At 33.3% G+C, this 18,285-nt stretch overlaps 1 protein-coding gene and 1 long non-coding RNA gene across 6 annotated transcripts in view; one reads left to right on the top strand and one right to left on the bottom strand.

Annotated features, from left to right (window-relative positions):
• The window catches only part of Lar (tyrosine-protein phosphatase Lar), an 855,139-nt gene that overhangs the window by 152,432 nt on the left and 684,422 nt on the right, over window positions 1-18,285 (top strand). The window lies entirely within an intron of this gene.
• Window positions 1-18,285, bottom strand: part of LOC141449468 (uncharacterized) — a 308,854-nt gene that overhangs the window by 8,267 nt on the left and 282,302 nt on the right. For all 5 annotated transcript variants that reach the window (XR_012455537.1, XR_012455528.1, XR_012455530.1 and 2 more), the window contains one exon: window positions 3,667-3,886. This is a non-coding gene — a long non-coding RNA (uncharacterized lncRNA). The remainder of the gene's footprint in view (window positions 1-3,666; window positions 3,887-18,285) is intronic.

Raw genomic sequence — 18,285 nt, forward strand, 5'->3', positions numbered from 1 at the left:
CACAGAAATTAATGAGACTATGATTAATATAACCATTTACTTTTCCTTAACTTAATATAGAAAAACAAAGCTATCATAGAAAATTTGCTATTTCGGAATTTCAGCAGATACCTTGAGTTAAAAACGTGGTATTTTATAAATTGGCCAGTTTTAAAGTATAGTAATGCTTAATTACAGCACTTACAATTAGTACTATTGTAAATGCTATAAAAACCCACAAGACTTACACATAGTAATAAACATAATAATAAAAACTCTTAATGGTATCAAAGTTTACATACAATAAATTGCATTAAAAATCATTAAATTTAAAACGGCCAGTTACTTTAGACATAAAATCAAAAGAAGCAAACAACACAAAAAAGATACAAAGTGGACAGTATTAGAGACATTTATTTAAACAAAATTACTTTTATTATAGAATAACTCACTTTTAATCTAGTTCTATGTATTAAACATTACATTTCGTTATACTCCATTATTTATTTTCTATTTCAATAATGTTTCTTCTCTTTGTTAATGATTATTAAAGCCCTCTACAACAGTAGATCCTAATTTATTAGTTAATCAAAACCTACAAAACTTTTTCAGAAGGTTTTTCTAGCTGCAGGTTTTTCCTCCTTTTTCCCTGCATTCCAATCCTCCTCATCTAACTTTTCTCTTACTTCACTTAGTTAAGAAGGTTGAAATGTTTTATATCGTACATTTATACTTCTATTTTTATTTTATGTATATATTTATTATAATAAATATTTATTCTATTCCATTCAGAAGGTTTTAATTTTGTCAGAAGTCAACCTAATTTGAAATTTTCGCCACCTAATAAGGGGCTTTCCGATATTTACAACAGTGAGAAGTAGAAAATTATATTGTTTACCATCTGGTTTTCTTCATTTCCACCGGTCTTCCTTCACATAATTTAACTTTTCAGCCAGTTTAAGCCTGTCTAAGAGAAGAGTGAAAAAGTGCTTAATAATTTTAAATTTACCGTAGGATACCCACGTAGATTGCCATTCTTAGAGAAAATGTTTTCTCTGCCTCATCGCTTGTTATAAACAAAAAAACTGTTTATCAAGAACAAAATTGATTCTCTCATTGCCGACTGTTCCAATGTGAGCTTCAGTCCAACTAATCTGAATGGAAACTTTATTCTTTATAGAGTTCAAAAACTCACGAATAGTGAAAATCAAGTTAGCTTTTGAACATTAGGTTTCCAAAGCAATATACCTTTACATAAATGCTTTACAATTTATCTTGTTTTTTCTAATAAAAGTGAATCCAATCAAAATTCAGTATCTTTGATTCAGCCATAGTTTTTGACTTCCTTGCTTATTTCTTCTAATTTTACCTTAATCAGTTTAAACTACGTAGCTTAAATTTCAAGTTTGAAGCAAATTTCTATACCAAAAGTATGTATCCCTTAAATAATTTCTTTTTAGTTTCGTACACCGACTACTCAGACATAGACCTAAAGCTCTTGTGTGATATCTACCGACTAATTGACTGATTCAAAACAAAATGGTACTAGTCAGAATGTAGAGGGTCGATACCGGCTTGGGAGTTGATGGGAAAAGTTGATTAAAAATTACAAATTTAATAGCTATTGAATGTAGCCAGCCACTTCGTGTTAACATACAAAAATATATTTTTCAATTTAAAGTTGGCTAACAAAGAAACAAATTAGCTCAACTTTTCGAAATAACTATTGTGTTTAGTTTTGAAATTTTTACTATTGAGTCAGAGTGAATTGTTTAAAAAAGGGTATTGATTGCGTAGATGGATGTTGTAATTACAGATCTCTAAAATCGCTAGTTTTCCACGCAAAACTGGATTAGTCTGTCTGAGTGGTTACTTCTTTTTTTGCTTACCTCAGATATTTTGGTAAAATTAATTATTCAATTTCTGATTGATTTTAGTTTGCTAAATATCATGTAAAAAAAAAAAAAATGGTGTGAGTTCACGCTAGATTTCCCTGCATTATTTACTGCTCTGTGGGGAAACCAATACAAATAAATTCTGAGGTAAATTTCAAGGGTAAATATTTAGAAACGCTAGATTGATTGCTCATTACACGGTAGAACCCTTTTCAGAAATTTCTATAAGAAGAATTTCTGTTTCTATAAGAAGTTTTCATAATTCTGAGGGGGACAAAGATTAAAAAGTTTGACAAAACGTTCCTTTGGTACCAGCAGCACTTTCCATATTTTAGCACTGCTTCTAGTTTTCAACGCATATTTTCATTCTAATTGATTTTTATTAAAATAAATAAATAAAATCTATTCAATTGTATTGTCAACAATCGAAGCAATATTTCCTATCTCACATAATGCACTATTCAATAAATCATTGTATCTTTGTTCATTTATCTAATCACTCATCTATGATTCCATTGTGAAACGAAAATATTTGTTTTACGAATCTATTGAATAATTGAATAATGGATTTGAGGTTTAAATCTGCCTCAGACAATTGTGGTATTCAAGAAGGAAAATCTATTTACAGACCTTTAACACTAAACAGAACTGTGCGGGCCCTTTCATCCTAAAATGTTGTATCGCCCTCATCTGAACGTTTCCTAACTTGCATTCCAATTAAACTGAATTTAGTCCAATCCAGTCGGGTCTACAACCCCCACAACAGCATTTCTACACTATCTTTCACCATCAATGGCGCTTACATAAAAACTCTCATTATTTGTATCAACAATCATGTTTGTACAAATCTTGATTTATTTACGAAGTCTTCAACTATTGAGTTGCTTCATCCTTTATACAATAATTCTTCTATTCATTGCACAGTCTTTTGCCTGCTGTTTCGTTGTCCATATCCTGTTCTCGTCTTAACTAAATATATCCATTTTTTTTCCGGTTTTTCACTGTTTAACATCATCTAAAGTGATCTATCCGGATTCATTCTCTTCACATTCAAAACAAAGCTACGTGCTTAACCTCTATGCACTTCACCAACAGGATGTTACTCTGCAATTATCTTCTTCTTTATTTCGACATTCTAATTCTCTCACGATTCGAGCATCCTGCTGACCATTTCAGCGCCAGGAAGCTATCACGCGCTCTCTTATTTACCACCCAAATTTTCCGTAGAATAGTTCGTTGCTCTGAAAAAGTTGTAAGAGATCAAGTTTCAGCTCTAGAGCACTGGTTTCCATTATTCTTCCAGTTCTTGACTCTCCTTACTATTTCCTAATCGAACTGTCCATCTTTTTCCAGTATTTGTCCTATTTTAAATTGTTCCATTCTTTTAATACTTTTGGTTTGTACTCAAAGTAAAATTCATTTATATTTTTATTACATAAAGACGTAAAGGGATAGTTTAATACTGGAAGTTTGCTGGATTCGAACGCCGAGATCCACCTGATTCGAATCCAACTGTCTGATACTAGAATAATCCTCTTATTATAGCAGTCTGTCGGATGACGACAGTGATGTCTTTAACAAGACTACAATGGCCTAAAATGTTGACACGCCTTAAAATTAAAAAATTAATAAAGAAGTATTACACTTATCTCCATCTTATTCAAAATAATTTAGAGAAGCGCTGAGAAATCCATACAGCTGCAGATGCTGTTTCAAAATGTAAAATAATTTCTAATATAGAATTTCGCAGTACTTATATAACATTTTTAAAAAACAAAAACTATAAACGTACATTATCTCCGGAAAAAACATATCAAAATAATTTTTTGCACTCCTTGGAAGTGAATTCTGCTGGAAATCTTCATATGCATGATCTTCATAAGCATGATCTTCAGGAAAGAATGGCTGCCAGGCAGAGTTGCAACATCTTTTGATTGTTAAACAAGCTATTCTTCTATTTTTGTGAGGCATTGCAATATTTGAAAGGGCTGTAGGTGTTAGCGGGTGAACATCTGTACAAAAAAAAAAGAAAAAAAAGAACAATTAAAATAAATATACGAGGGTCGTTTGAAAAGTCCGTGCAAAGTCAGAGAGATAGCACCACTGGCGCGTATCGAGGTTATGTTTAGTTAGTAGTATCTCTTGGAAGAACACAGACCAAGTTTCAGCCAGATCGGTCTATTTCTTTGTGTTTGGCATTCGTTTGAATCGAGGAAGTCGAGTGATTTTCAAAAAATGGACGAAAAAGAATTTCGTGTGTTGATTAAACACTACTTTATGAAAGGCAAAACGCCTCAGGAGACTAAAGAGAAGCTTGATAAACATTATGGTGACTCTGCACCTTCGATTAGAACAGTTTATAAGTGGTTTCAAAATTTTCGGAGTGGCCATACAAGTGACGCTGAACGTTCTGGACGCCCTGTTGAGGTTACTACTCCAGAAATCATTGATAAAATCCATGATATGGTGATGGATGACAGAAGAGTGAAGGTGCGTGAGATTGCTAGTGCTGTGGGCATCTCGAATGAACGGGTATATAATATTTGCATCAACATTTGGACATGACAAAGCTATCCGCAAGATGGGTGCCGCGATTGCTCACGCTTGACCAAAAACGAAATCGTGTGAAGTGTTGCAAGGACGGTTTGCAGCTGTTCCAGAAGAATCTGCAGGACTCTAAGCGTCGTTTCGTCACTGTGGATGAAACATGGATACATCACTACACTCCTGAGACCAAAGAACAATCTAAACAATGGGTTACCAAGGGGGAATCTGCGCCAAAAAAGGCGAAGACCGTTCCTTCGGCCGGAAAGATTATGGCGACTGTCTTTTGGAATTCGCAAGGAATAATCCTCATCGACTATCTGGAAAAGGGTAAAACTATTACAGGTGCATATTATTCATCGTTATTGGACCGTTTGAAAACCGAGCTGCAAGAAAAATGCCCACTATCGGCCCACAAAAAAGTCCTTTTCCATCACGACAACGCACCAGCTCACACCTCAGCAGTTGTGGTCGCAAAATTAATGGAAATAGGGTTCCAACTCGTTTCACATCCCCCCTATTCTCCAGACTTGGCTCCCTCGGACTACTATTTGTTCCCCAATACGAAGAAATGGCTGGCGGGAAGAAGATTTTATTCAAACGAGGAGGTGATTGCAGAAACGAATGGCTATTTTTCAGTCTTGGACAAATCCTATTATTCGGAAGGGATCAACAAACTAGAGCAGCGTTGGACGAAGTGTATAAGCCTAAAAGGAGACTATGTTGAAAAATAAAAAAGGTTTACCCCAAAAAATTAAGTAGTTTTTATTTTTGCACGGACTTTTCAAACGACCCTCGTAGGAACTACAAAAATTAAATAATTAGCCAGTTCGTAATATTTTTAAAGAACTGAATAAATGTAACTATACTTTCATCAATATTTTATAGTAGTGAAACTATAAACTATTATTTGTATAATTTATTACACCAGTAAATCCAGTAATAACAGAATTTGTTCTCTCCACAGACCAAACATTGCTTATAAGAAAACAATAGAAATAAAAACATATTTTCCAAAAGCAAAAATTGTGCCTCCTTCATATTGATTTGTTTACTTGTTATATATCTTGAGTATGAGTTTTTTTTTTAACAATTATCACTAAGAAAACAAAGTAGATAAAAGAGATAAAGAAATGGCGAACACGAAACAAGCACCAATATTAACATGTTGCTTTGTAAAAGAACTTCAAAAAAAGATCTTAAATATGGAAATTTTGAAAAGCAATTCACACTGCCAATATTTTCGAACAATTGATTTTATTAATAGAAGTACAAATGATTTTGTAATTAATTACCATCTTGGTACTTTCTTTAAGTCTCAACTATGATCAATCAATGTATTGAAAACAAATAGACGAATATCTTATAAAACGCATACGTACGTGTGTACCAATCTTTATAACCTTTGTTAAGAAATTGTAGAGAGTACGAGTAATCATATTTCATTTTAGATGGAGAGCATTGAATGGAGGAAATAAATTATCTGAAATATTACTGAGATCCAGTTTCCAGGTTGATGGCTCAGAAGTTTTTGGTAACTGTCAGTGAAAAATAAAAGGTTATAAACTAGAGAAAAAACTGAGTGTTAAATATAAATAAATACAATTCACACAACTAAGCCAAGAAACTGTGCATTGTGCTTTCGGGAGTCATAATGGCATTCTATCAATAAAATTAAATTCTCTGAAGAATGAAGAGGCTTAGAGAGAACTTGAAAGAAGACCAACATATTTTTTAAGGATTTCGGAACCAAGGTTCACTTTGAACACGGTTCAGCTCTCATTTAAACTACCTCTCAAGGAAAAATCGGAGTTTCGAGATAACTAAATGTTTTGAATTAAACTAATATAAGAGAAAATAAGCAAAGGAATGAAGTAACAGTTTCTGTTTATTTTGAAACAGAAATATGTGAACATTAGCGTGGAAAAAGAAAAACAGAAGAAGTAGGCTTACTTGAATTATAAGGAGTAAAAAAGGGGAGCACTGGGTCATGGTGAAGGGGGAAGAAGTAAAATAAGGAGTGAGAACATGCCAGGTAGAGTTGCCGCAATAGCATCCCATCGGAGAGTGGGTGGACCTCTGCATAATTAAAAAAGGAGACTGGAACATTCTTTAAGAGACATACAAAAGAGAGCAGAGTAACCGCCTCCCATTCAATTAAATCTGCTTCATCTTGCTCGCACTGTAGTTAGTCCACCCTAACTGTGCAACTCAGCCACCTTGCCCACGTCTTTCCTCATAAATACTCATGATGGATTAAAGTATGAAACCTTCTTCAAATATGCACTAAGTTTAAAAAAATTTAGTAAGTAATGGTTAGAACTTTAAGAGCAGCAAATTCTTTCCTAAGATTTTTATCCTATTTATGTTGGCCCTTGTTATTCAAGTCCCAAACAAATTAATTTTCTAAAAATAGCAATGAGATGAGTTAACGTAGTTTAGCTCTAGCTCGATAACGAAACTTCGTCAAGGAATATCTCCATCCCCAAACCCAAAGGCTTGGATTTGGCCTTTCGTTATTAGGGTCAAAGTCTGCTAGAAGGATGTTCCTGCTCGCGATGATAAACCTTTCTGACGTTCCTATTATTTTTCTTATTTTTCATTTTTCTTCTTCATTTAAGTGGACACCCAGGTATTAACAACTTTCTACCTGCTCCAAGAAGATGTTTGCAGTGACTTTAACTAGGATCCTTGCATCCTTGTCGCCAACTAACACAGTTTTTCTATTTTTCTACTTTTTGGATGCAGCATAATTTTAGCCAGTTTCTACTACCTACGTTGGAGATGCGCTATTTGAGGATGTACTACGAAAGACCTAGAGTGTTAGGTTTTAGATGTTGTTTATAAGAAGGGATCTAGACGTAGAGCACCATTAAAAAAAGGCAAAAAGTGCAGCTTTCTTTGGTGGACACAGCAGAATGTCATCAAAATTGGATCGCGAAGAATTATGATGCTAAGTTGAAGGGAGAAAATAATACAGATGTCTAACATTTTCTTGGAAATGACTTAGTCTAAACGTAAACACTTAAAGGAGGCTACTTGCACTTTCATCAAGCAAATTACCAGAAATACCATTGTGATGCAAACTCTCTCTTCACACTGTGACTCAAAAATGTTTTTCTGACAGCGTAAACTTTGCAGAAATTTGAGAATTAATGTTCTTACATATATTTCTAAGTACTAGTAACAATGAATAAAGCCTTCTGATGGATAAGGATGGAATTTTGAGGGTAAAAATGGGTATGCGACTTTTTATGCAGAATGAGGACATAAATTTAGTTTGTTAGCAATTTGGTTAGCTGCTAACTATAGATTGGAGGTTTTTTGTGTTCAAGATCTGTAAAATAATATTTTTTACAAAATCATACATTTAATTTTTATAAAATTTAAATTACTCATTATGTCATTATTTAATGAAATAATTCATTAACATTAATGAAGCAAATTCTTCGTTAAAACAAGATTACATAGGATGAGCTAATTTACTGCAATTAGTTCCCATATCTAAATTACATTAATAATTATTGATTGTAATGGAATGGTTAGCTGCTATCAGAGGAGATAAACATGTCGAGCTAATGTTATAGTAATGTCTTACATCTAGCTGAAAGCATCAAAGCTATCCAGCTAGATCAACATAAATTATGTATATTCGTAAAATAAATAATTGTTTTCATACTTTTCTTCAGTTATTAATAAATAACATTCAAAATGCAATAGATATTGCCCACAGTAATTTTATTTTATACTAATGCCTTGGTTTTTACTGTCTAGAAAACTTTATAGTTGCTATCAAATGGAAAACACTGAGCAATTGATTTTTATGCTATGAACCTAGCAAGTAAACATGAGTTCAATGCTCTATTCTGAGAGGAATGTTAAGAAGTCTGAGTGTCACAAACAAAAATTTTCTTAAAGAAATATAAATTATTAATTTTCTATTCGGGCTGCCTAGATTACAATTTTTTTAGAGTGTGGTACTGTGCTCTGTCCAATGATGGACAAGTCTCTAAACAGAAGAACACTAGCCAATTCATTGAAAAAGCTCCAGCGCCAATAATCTCAGAGGTCGGTTGCTGATGCGCCTTAAATTGCAATAAAAACCAGTTCAAGTACACTTTAGGAATTATTCAAATTAATTTGACTGCAAATGATAATTTTTCTTTAAAACATCAATTTTCCCTAATAAATGGGAATGCCGCAGGCATAAATATTAAGAAAATAGTGGCTTTTGTATTCAAATAGCTACTTGTGACGATAAACCAATGAAGGAATTCGGTTTGTCAAGTTAAACTAAAAGCGTAGGTGATGAACTTTTGCTTTCATTTGAACAACCATTCCAAAATTCTCTCTGTAAAAGAAATTTGATTTAAAAAGCTTTGTTCTCAGTTTTACTTAGTTACACTCCTCACTGCTAACAAATTCAACTTGTTAAAAGACAAGGTGAGGTTAGAATGTACACTAACTGAAAATGTAAGATAAACAAAACGTGAAGGATGTTGTACTAATTATGGAATGAGATTAATTCTCCAGAGTGAGGAGATTTATGGTTTCCTTTAGTATTAACTATAAACCTGCTCTTCCTTTTCATTCTACTTTCCAATTTTCTTGTACCACAATCACTTTTCTATTAGTACTAGCGCTACTCGTTCCCCAATGACTATATATAATTTTCTATCAGGCTGTCTACTCCTTTAAAATGAGCCGGTAAAGCTCCCAGTGCAGCCCAGCGACCTGCAAACAGCTGACTCTCCTTTTTCTTGATTTATTACCAAGTGATAAGGGAGAAACCTGACACTCGCTGCGCAGGAAGCGTACAGGGAGCGCTAGCGTACCCAACAACCCACTCTTTCGTCTCTTCAGCTATCCCGCCAGTAGCCCCAAACCCATAGTTAGTTTCGCCATTTCAACTATAACGCACATGCAGCAAAACGCGCAATTTTAAATTTACCTTCTATACATAAATTTCATTCTTCCTTTTCTAGTAATACTATATTTATTTTTAATTATCTGTCATAGCATAAATTTTTAATACAATCAATTTTTTGAATTCAAATTGGTAATGCAATCCGATTCACTATTTTTTCAATGCCACTAAGATTATTCTTTTAATTAATGTTTGTTTAATGAACATGATCCATTCAGAGCACCATTCTGACCGGTAACTTTACGAGTATATAGTTGGCGCAAAATAAGTTTAATTGGTTCTCTCAAATAAATTGATATACGAAAACATACATGCCTTCATTTGATTTTACTTCATTTATTTAGTTTTGATTAATTAATTTATTTTTTAATTTAGGGAGCGTCAAGATCCGAGATCATTGGTACCAGAATCTTTTCAATGCCCTGCCGGTCTGCAAGTGGTTTCGATGTAGAGAAAATCTAAGAGACGATAGCTGGATTGAACTCGGGATCTCCGCGGGAAAGTCCAGTGCATTAGCTGATAGTTTAGATATTAACACTATAAAAATGATCGTAAAATTTGTAGTTATTAGATGAAGACAAACCAAATAACCCTTCTTCTTTCAATTCTTTTATCAAATTAACTGATATTGCCAAGTATATTTGAACCCTCTCAAATTTACAAGTACGTATGACGGGAAAGTACCATTCAAGATTTAGTATGAATGGCAAAGTTTACAAAATGTTTCCTGCACTTATCTGTAGCTACTGTAATAATATGGTATTTGAGAACATTAACCATTTTTCTTGTGTTTATACGGTTTTTGCAGAAATCAAAAGACTTGATAGCAAAGAGGTTCTTAAAGTGGGAAGATCATTTTGCCTCAACGGAAGTAACATTTATTTAGGTTTTTAGCACCCGGACTTATTTTCAGTCCCTTTTTCTTCATCCAGATAGTGTTCTCTCGTTACAGACAATATTGTCCATTATCAGACAAGAAGCTCCTAGGAAGAGAAAAATTTGAGCACTAACTGCTGGATTTGAAGCACTGAGCAAATCTTTTTCCTTGTTAGTTTACATTGCTTGTTCTCTGTCACTGTGCAATAAGAAATGGCCCGTTTAACTCAAGCAGGTACTTGGAAAAAGAAAGAAAACCTAAATTTAGATTAATTCATTTTATAAGAATTTCCTAAGCCAAAGAGAAGAGACGGAAAATTTTTAAATATTGCTCTAAATTATTACACTGCTTTTTGAAAGAAAAGATCCAATTACTGAGAGAGAGGTGCACCCTATTTTTGTATTAATTTAACAGACACCATTTCCAGCGCTGTGCCACTCAAGAACTTTCATCATTGCTTCAGTTCACCAAAAATTCTGAACTATGCAAAGCTCTTCGGATGTATAAGATTAAAAGATACGGCAGAGAGAAAGAAAGTGGGGCGAAGCAAAAGGGCGAGGTTCTCAACACACTCACATCCTCAAAATGGGCAAACATTCTAATTCTAAACAAGGACAATTAATGTAACCTGGCTGCTCAACATCTCTGGCATTGCGATGTATAATGAATATGTTATAATATATGTAAATTTTGCTTTATTTTAAGGCTGTAAAATGGGAAAAAGAGCATTCCAGAGACGCGAAAGATCGTGTAGCAAAGTATATTTCACCTCTAATATCTAGTGTCAAACGACATCTCCAAATATTTCGCTACTTCTTGTAAATTTTGTATAGTGATAGTTATTATACGGCTATAAATTACAAGAGAGAGAACACTTTGTTTTCTTATGTTACCAAGAAAAAGGGAAAGATGATGCTCAACTAGATTAAATAGCTAACCATAAAGCGAACTAATCAGTCATGATGATATGAACAACAATCAAATCTGGTTCGAATCCAGCTGCTGACCCTTAGATTTTCTCTTCCTAAGAGCTTTACTTTTTACAGTTCACTGTCTGGTGATGGACAGTATTTTTTGTAACGAGAGAACACTATCCGAAGAACACTCCCCAAAAGCTCCTGAAATACATCATTTCTGTCCTAACTGGACTTTTAGAACGATTCCAGTAGTGGAAATTGCTCTACGGTACACATACATCCTCTTTAAGTTCTGCATCTTTCTGTAATCTTTCAGTAATTTTGTTCCTTAATTTTAATTTTAATTCTGTCATTGTTGAGGTTGATGGATTACTGCACAGCAAAGTTTAAAAATGAAAAGAATGAGTATTTAAACAAACGGATTACATTAGGGCTCAAAATACTTGAAACTTTTTATTTCTTTACTTTTACGTCTTGTTATGTCTACGCAATATAAACAGAATGCTAGGATATAAAAAGTTTTCAGAACAATATTTACCCAAACTAGCAATAAATATAACAATAAAAAAATTCTGTCCTAGGTTGTAAGCAGCTTACATTACAACTGCAAGTTCCTTCTTTCAGAAATCAGCGCAAAAAAGAAAAAGAAAAGTGAAACAGCTAGATTTTTGTAAATCCCTCGCTGGATTTTCCCTCTGTTTATGTCAAACTTAATAAAACTCAGTTTTTTTTTTATTAAAAGCTTTCTCATTTTTTGAAAGAAAACTTTTCTGACTTTATTTTCATTCACGATTCGTATTATCTAAAAAGGGATTTGGCAGCTCACAAAAGGCAGTTTTTTTCTAAACACTGTCCAAGAATATTTTCACCAACTAGGTACATTAACAGCACAGTTGGCGTAATTGAAGAGCTCAATATCTTTTTTCCTGGACTTCAATAAACAATTTCAATATAGGATTAGGATTATTACAATATAGGATTAGACTCTCACTAATCCTTAAATTTTTTTCCAAATTTTTTTCTCTTGCTTTTACTAACTGTTTATTCTTAGAATTAGCCAAAGCTGCTTTTAAAATTAATGATTCATTCTCAGAAATCTCTTTAAATTTCTCTTATTGGAGCTGAGTTAAAAATCTTATCATTGCAAACTTGGGGGTTATCCAGAAAGCCTAGGACTCTCGTTTCATTAGTCGCCAATTTGAGCTTCCCCTCCAGACTGTCTGTTCGATTAATCTTAGGAATCTTGAAAAGGCTTGATATTTATTTCCTTCTCCTAAGAGTTAAGCTTTCACAATTTGCAATGAAGTTACCTCTTTGGGCCTGAGGAAATTAAGACAGGTAGTCCGTTGCCAGTTTCCGTTTGTTATATCTTCAGAATATAGTGGACCTAAAAGAGGTAATATTATATACAGTTAATGCACTTGTATGGCTGGTGTTTTCCAGCTACCAGACCAGCAACTCTTATGGTGCATCTACTTTTCGGTGGATGCACTTATGAGAAATTTTGCGATACCGGAAAAGAATTTCAGTTTCTCTGTTGAAAGTCTTGAATTATTAACAACATGTATTCCAACATACTTCCGTCCTAGAAATAGTTATAGAATGTTTAACCGCAGTTTTAAAGGAAATTTCAATATTAAATCACTTTTAAAGAATAAAACTATAAACTGTATTAAAGTAGTGAATAACCAAATAAACTAAAAAACTTTTAAATAAGATCTTTGACACTTCAACCAATTTCACTGTAAACAAATTTTAAGTTTATACTGTCGGGCTAAATTTTTTGGACGCTTCATCATTTTTATTTCACCGAACTTTTAATGTCACCACTCGTCCAAACTAGAATGAAAACACGACAATTCCCTCCCCATTAACGCTTTATAATGTTCCAAAGAGGATTTCTCTTCTTTCCTATCTCAATTTGTTCTTCTTGCAAAACGGAGAGAGGTATTCTCCTGACTCCAATTATACCGCGCGTTCATCCGTGGCTACACGCAGTAAAGTAAAGTTTATAGTTCTTTGCAGTTGCTTTTTGCTTTTCTGACTACAAACTTCTGAAATAAATTTATCACTCTTACACTTCTTTTACAATTTTAAATTTTCCTATTTTATTATTAATATTTCTGCGCTGTGTGTCTTATAACTAAAAAATAAAGTAATAAGTCCATTATTACCAATTCATACAGCAGTCTCTTAAATATCCCTTCTCCGATCATAGTCCGGTTCTAATACTCTTGACACCCAAATATTGGTTCCCAATTTTAGGAAATTGCACCATAATCTGGATTTCTTTTAGACAACAATTAAACGAAAAACTTAAATCTGCTCATTGCACTGAAAACACTAAATGAGATTGACAACGGTCTAGCCAAATTTTCTTCGACCGTCACAAAAGAACCGTACTTGTTCTAAATATATTTCACTATTGAGGATATCCACGAGTCTAAAATAACAGATTTTAAAATCTGACTGTTCAGCTGAATATAGAACAGCGAATAGCTAAGAATCTGTTTAAAATAAATAACTATCTACAATGATCTGACCTTTGTGGGTATTTCTTCAAATGATCATTTGAAAGTCTGTTCATCTTAGTTTACATAAAATTATAGCTACATTTTTGCTAAATTTTTAGTAAGTACAACTCGAAAAATCTAATGAACGATAAAAAAAAAACTTCATTTTGGAGAACAAGGGCTAAACCAATAAGATTTCTCTCTAGGAAATCTGATTTCAACATCCTGAATACAGTCATAATGGTACTTCGTTTCTAATTCACCTGTGTCTCGGACGAGTTGTTTTTATTTAAAATTTGTAAAGGCGACTGTTTCAAATGAGGATTTTTTTTTTCTTTAATGAATGTTCATTTGTAAATTCATTTCACCAGCTCACTTCGATGACTTCTGTGAAATTCACCAATAAAATAGAATTAACTAAAAGTATTTTGAGAGAATAAATTGCCATAATAACACTTCATAAATATAAAATGGATATTTGAAGGTATTAAATTTAATGAGACGTCTGTTTACAGAAGTTTGAGCTAGCAGACTGTCAGTTGAGAAACAAATTCTTCGAGTGACAGGTTTATTATAGAACTTCTTTCAATTTCCCACATTACTTCCACTAGAAATTTAAAGACGTTAAAGTAATTAACTAACCAAAAGTTTGATGACACTTTACCTCCAGCTATATAATATTTTTCCATTAAATCTAAAAGTGTAATGATCACTACATCATAGTTTGCGATTATCTGAGAGCGCTCTAACCCATGACTTTGCCCAGACTCAGCTAAAGCAAGCAGTGATCGTGGTATAGCCAAAAGTCAGTAATCTGTAGCTAGAAACAGACATCTTAGCCACAGGAGGACCAATTTTAAATCCTAAAGTTGGTGGCTTGAGGTAGTAAAATGTAGGTGATACCCTTTTTTTGATTACTGGCTTTTTTAAAATATTACAATTTTTTTCTACTATTAGAAGTGGAAATAAGAATTTGATTTCTTTCTATAATTAATTAAATGAGATTATTGTGAACGAAAGTAATTATAGAAAATTAAAGTGGTTTCATTCCAAGAGCTAACTACTAATTAGAAGAATATGCGAACAATCTTCGCGAATCTACTTGTTCCGCCTTCAAGCTTTCTAGAAGCTAGAAGTAGCTTAAACTGCTACAAATTTTGATTCCTTATCATTTTCAGAATACAGCTAACCGCAAAAGCAAACATTCACATACTACCAACCGAATTGTTAAATTCGCCTAAATGTAGAGTGATTCCTAGATGATTATAATTTTTCACAAAAATTACCATCCCTTAAATCGATAATTAAATAAAGAAATTTTAATAACATCACTTTCGGAGTAACGAAGATTTCTTGGCATCCCAATAAGAACAGTAATGCAGAGGAAAGAAAAGATACTTCTTTTATGTATTAAAAGAAAACCCCTCGTCATCTATATCCTGTTTAAGAACGCTCGCCTTTCTATTATAAAAAAAATCGATTCCTCTCAATGAATGTAAATAAATAAAGATAAGAAGGAAAACAAGATTTACTCTATTGACTAGTGTACCATCAAATGACCCATACTTCAGAAAAGTATAATATTATGAAAGACCATTGTTTCTATTCACTTTTATGTCTTCAACAGGAAAAAGAACTCGCGTCTATTTTTATTTTATATACATATATCTTTTTAGTTTATGTGTTCTCGTAATGTACAGAAAGAAGGCGGTTGGTTGTAAACTACTGACTCACAAAGGTTCCCTTTGAATACAAATATTCAATAAATATTTATACAATTATTATTACTTCTTTTTTTTTGCAGTTTAAACTATTATTTAAAGTAAAATATAAACGAGCGGCGTGAACCAATTGATATTATAGTCACTTCGACTCGTGGAATCTGGTGTAAAAACCACTTGGCTCAAAATATACAAGCCCAATACTGGACAAGCTAGCGCTAAAGCTATCAGAATGGCACTTTCGTGTAGCTCAAATAGGCGTTTCAATACCAGTTCGAGGAAACCCGTTTTTGCCACACTTCCGTAATATCTGCAGACGTGAAGGGGTATCAGACCAAGGAGATTCCGTAACTTCTAGGTCTGAAGTGCTCTATAAACAGCAGCCTCACTTCAACAGTTATAGCCTTTCGGTTCTCTTCTATCCCTCTAAGTGAGCAGATCTCAAATGAACTCCTACGCAAGTTTTGGGTCAATAGAATGACTTCAACAGATCTCATATATGCTGCCAAACACAGGACTTTGGAAAATATGAAATCGTTTAAAACAAAAAGAGAGGGAGAGAAGAATAATCTATTTATTAAAGGCACACCGGATAAGTTAACAGATTTGGAAACTTTATCAGTGCCTCCTAAACATATCAAGCTTCAGGTGATTCTTAGTTTTAACTTCACACCCATATTTCAACTGAAAACTCAATATAAAAAAATATATATACTTACAGAATTAATAATAAAGAAGAATAAGACTTCTACTTCGCTGAGCCCTCAACAAAATCCTAAAAAAAAAAAAAAGTTTAGAGGAATTAAGAAATGCAATCGCAGGATATTGATAAACGAGTGCTCTGTTCTGCAACAAATTTATTCAAATTCAGCGTAGTAACTATAACAAGGATGTAATATAAAATGCATCACAGAAGTAAAAACAAAAAACTATCAAAAAAAAAAAAATTCTCTATTCTTTTCCTAATTTGATATAAAATAGAAACAATAAATTAACAAATATTATATATATAATCTCGCTGACATAACAATTAGTATAATAAAGCGCAGGATTCAGTGTGGAAGTAAAGGAGAACTAATGAATTCAACGCATTAATCCTTCATGCTTATGCAAAGCTATGTAAAATTACTGCCCTGTACAGTTTACTAGAAAGGGCCCGGCTCGCTTCAACTCTTCTCTCATTATCATAGGATTTGTTTTTAGTGAGCAAGTTAATTGGAAGAATGCTACCTCTAACAAGAGGAAGTTTCCTTGAGTGTGTGAACTATATGAACACTATACCAACTATAACTGAAAAACCAAATCACCTAAATGAATCTCAACCAAGAATTGTCTGCTCATGAATTTAACAATAACAATGTTTTCATATAAACAAAATTATTCATAATTTAGCGCTGAAGTGCTTTAGAATTGAAGGGAATACCATCTCCACTGTAATCAGCTTTTTGACACCAATCTTTCGTCATCTGCTTTAAACAGATTGCCTCCTGTAATCTCTAACCTTCAAATAGTTTATAGTTTCTCGTCACTTAAAAGTACTTTTGCTGTCTAAACTTAAAAATACTTCTGTTACAGAAAAAGAAGCAAGTATCCCAAACCTCGTCTTACAATCTAGGCCCCTTTTTATTTATGTGAACGTTTTCTCCTTAAAGCCAGTTGAGTTCTTTTCTGTTTCAAACCTTCTAAATACCACTCCTGTAAAAATTGATCGAAGATCTTCTACAAAATATTCTTTTCAGGATTCTTACTATTTTGTATTCTAATGTCACGATGAACTCTTGCTACCAGTTATTACTACTAACTAGCCTTGTTTTTGCTTTATAGATAACTATGAGATAACTCGTATTTTCGACATCCAAGTCAAATTTCTTAATCGACTAAGCTTTTCTTAAAAGATATAAACATATTTTCTGCATTTATCACTCTTCTTTTATTACAACGATAAAGCTACTCCGCTGCAGCCAAGGCGGAATTGATCTATGTGAAGAAAGTAATTCACGACGGCTCCTGGGCCTGGCATTGCGAGTTTTCTTTTAGTTCAACAGCAGTCCCCGAGTCTTGGATGTTTGTTTCAATTCTTCAAAAGAACTTCCTAATACCATCTTCTGCATATGCTAATTACAGCCATGTACTGAATGTTGGCTCTGATGCCCTCCTCGTCATTCTTGTGGATCGCCTGTCCCGACTCTATTTTAACGAGAAGTGAATTAATTAAGAATAGTTTTATGAATAACATTCAATGCCTCAGAATGGAGGAAAAGGAACCGTACGAGGTTACATCACAACCCCTAAACAGCTCCTGAAGAAGGGCATCTATGGTCTTCGAAATTGGAAAGATTGAAAAATGGAGAGAAATTACTAAAAAAGACTTTGTCTAGTCATTGATGATAAAACTAATTTATTAAAATTTGTTCACATTACTAGCGCTTTTCCTTCAAGAAGAATTTTCTCAATGCCTCAGTAACTATTGTAATAAACCATAGTTATTTAATTTTTCTTTTGAAATATATTAAGAAAGGAAAATCAGGCATACTCCTTAATTCATAAATCAGATGATAAAAAAAAGTAATGTGCAAATCTAGAATTCTCGGCCAAAATTAAAGTGTTTTATGTGGACATAAAATGGAAATATAAATTTAATTAATGAGACAGAAAAACAATAAAAAGGCGGTGAGAGTGTGAATGAGAAGCTGCATGGTCGGGTATTCATTGGCCACTTGTTAAAGGAAAGCAGAGCGAGGTCAGACGAATGGTATAGAGGCTACAGTAAGTAGACTTGTAGAAGATAAACAACCTCTTGTATAGGCAAGGACTATATCTCTTGGTTGGTCCATTAGAGGAGCAGCACTAACTCGCTACTATCCCACAGCCAGTTCCATTCTTGGGTGCTGCTCCCAGTCCACCATCGTTTG

The sequence above is a fragment of the Rhodnius prolixus genome, unplaced genomic scaffold (genome assembly GCF_049639745.1).
Source record: "Rhodnius prolixus isolate KJV_2025 unplaced genomic scaffold, Rpr scaffold_1, whole genome shotgun sequence".
NCBI classification, from domain to species: Eukaryota; Metazoa; Arthropoda; class Insecta; order Hemiptera; family Reduviidae; genus Rhodnius; species Rhodnius prolixus.